The sequence below is a fragment of the Leptonychotes weddellii genome, chromosome 1, assembly GCF_054177405.1.
Source record: "Leptonychotes weddellii isolate Sample4059 chromosome 1, ASM5417740v2, whole genome shotgun sequence".
In the NCBI taxonomy this organism is placed as follows: Eukaryota; Metazoa; Chordata; class Mammalia; order Carnivora; family Phocidae; genus Leptonychotes; species Leptonychotes weddellii.
Genome location: NC_138369.1, coordinates 46,875,197 through 46,878,099, shown reverse-complemented (window position 1 = coordinate 46,878,099; position 2,903 = coordinate 46,875,197).

The window sequence follows — 2,903 nt, the reverse complement described above, 5'->3', positions numbered from 1 at the left end:
AAAAAATAAACATCCTTTTCTGTTTTCAGGATTATCTGTTTTCTCTGGGGTCATTTTTTTCTGTTTCGTTTTGTTTTGTTTTGCTTATCTTGGTCTCTTGTGTAGGTTGCAAGTTCTCCTGAAATATTTAGATCATCCTTGATCATTCAGGAAGGAGAGGAACTAACCACATGTGTCCAATCAACTATCTTCAACCAGAAATCTCCTGAGATATTTAAAATATAGAATCAACAGGAGTTCCTGTGTCAGAGGGAAGCAGATACCCAAGCTCTGAACAGAGAAGCATCCATGTTATCTTTCAAAATGAGCTTGAGAGTTAATACTAATTTTAGCCTGGTGCCTGACCTTCTCAACGAAGCCCTTTAGATAGGATCTCAAACACACCACAAGACCTAATGGGCCACATAAAGAGAGACAGCCCATTCTTGTTGACTGTACCTCTAGGAACGTCTCCCTCGGTTGTGACTCATTAAGAAACTGTGTCTCCACAGTGGTAGAATCTCCTAGAAGTTAAGCACATGATGTTAGGAAGACAGGAGTCATAGGCCATCCATGGGCTGCTTACCCGACCTTGGACAAGTTACCTAATGCCCCTGAGCCTCAGTTTCCCCATCTGTAAAATGGGATAACTATAGTACCTATATTGCTAAGCTGTTTGTGAGGATAAAATGAAGCAATGCATGTGATGTGTTTAGTGTGGGCACTTGGCATTGCAAGTGATCAATAAACACAAGCTATTTCTATTATTGTGGTTAATTTAAGCAGCACCTCTCATTGAGAAGGCAAGTCAGGCCCTTTGTCTGGTTCTCGGTTCCAGCTGTGGCCACAAGAGGAGGGGAAGGGCCAGGAGAAGGAGACCGGTCTCTGGCCAGAGGCCGCTCTGGGCTTGGGTTTGAGAGGCTCACATAGGTGCAGGAGCCAGAATGGGGAGGGGGCAGGGGGGAGGCTGTGCTTCGAATCAACGCCAAGTGAGAGTAGAGAAGGCTGCTGGGAGGGCAAGATGGAGGTAGAATGTAAATCTCAAACGGAAATTCAATTCTGGACTCTGTCAACACAATCTATAGCGTAGCAGTGAAAAGCCTGAGTTTTGAGGTCATACAGAACTTTTCATCTTGGCTTAGCAACTCACTAGCTATGTGATCCTTGGCAAGTGTCTTTGCTTCTCTGAATCTCAGTTTCCTCATCTGTAAAATGAGAATAATAGCAGAACTTACCTGATAAAATCACTGTGGGGATTCCATGTGATAACATGCAAAGTTCTGAGTTCCATGAGCAGCACACAGCGAGTGCTCAGAAAGGGTAGCTGCTGTAACAATAATTTAAAAAAAGATAATCATTTTCCTTTGGTATCAATGGGCCTAAGGGGGTTATTAAAGTCTCCCATGATTCTGTAAGCCAGACTGGCTTCTGTCTCCACTATGGTATTAATACTGTGACTACTTAAGGCCCTGGCAGGAAACAGCCACCCACCGCAAGAGAGAGAGAGATAAATGAGGGGACTTTTTATCACAGAGAGGGCATGGTGAAGAGAAGCACACAAGATAGTGTGGCACCCCAAGGTGAGCGACAGCGGGGCGTCGTTACCACCCTGTGGCCTGCAGGGGCAAGGGGAGGACCATGTTTCCAGAACCCACGGAGAGCAGGAGTAGTCAGGGCAGGCTGCCCCACAGGAGCTGTGGTCGCAGTAGGAATGAAGCCAAAACCACAGCAGGGAAGGAGAGGAGCAGAAGTATCCCAACCTTCCTCTCTCCCTCCCTCCGACCTCCTGAACCACACCAGAATCTGGAGGGAGAGGGAACCCACGTGGGGCAGCCTGCAGAGATCAGCCAGCCGGATGCAGGTGGGACAGAGAACAGGTAGGGAGCACAAACAGGTGATAACACGAAGGACAAGGGAGTCGGTACCTGGAGTTCATCAGCGACAGCCAGGGATAGAGAATAGGGCCCTGCTGGGCCTTAAGAAACGTTGGTTGGAAATGTTGACAAGAGCAGTTATGATTTTGAAGGAAGGGGTGACAGGGAAACTATACTACATGGGGACTGGAGCTGTCCCCAACATTGCTCTCTAACCTGGGCAGTGACCCAGGGAAGTATTTGGCAGGAGGCAGGGCGGGAGAAAGGAAGGAGTATTCCCCACTCAAAAACATGTTAAAATAGTGCAACATTATAGATTGTGTTAAAATGTGTTGTGTTGTATAGGAAGAAACACAAATGACTAGGAAAAAAATGGAATTTATCGGTTCATGTAACTGAAAGGCTGAGGGTATAAGGTATGGCTGGATCCAGGTGCTCAAAGTCACCAGACATCTGTCTCTGTGTCTCCATCTCTTGCTGTCTTCTTGTGGGCTTCCTTCTCAACCAGGCTCTTTCTCAGCAGTGGCTAGATGGCCTCCAGCAGCTGCAGGCTAACGGTCTACCAGTTATATAACGGTCTACCAGCCAATAATTCCAGCAGAAGTCCTGGAGCTGACTCTCACAGGCCTGGGTTGGCCTACCCCTGAGCCAATCACGGTGGCAGAGTGGGGAGGAGGGGCCGAGTCCAGCTCAGAGCTGGGGAGTAAGGAGGCGCCCTCCTGGCTGTGTGACCCAGGCAAGGCACTGCATCTCTCTGTGCAGAAATGTACTTGTCATGGGGAAGTTGGGATGATGCCAACAAAACAGGCAAGTCCTTCACTCAGTGCAGGCGCTCCCCTGTAAGTATAAGCAATACTGCCTGGAGGTGAAGAGATTCTCACTCTTCCTCTCCCTCTGCCCTTCTCCCTTGTCCCTGCACCGGTGTGCACTCATGTACTTTTTTTCTCTCTCTCTCCCTATAAAAAAGAAAAAAAAGTTTTGAGGACCCCCAAAGAATTTTTGATTACATGGATTATATCTACCAATATTTCCTGTATTAGAAATTAAATT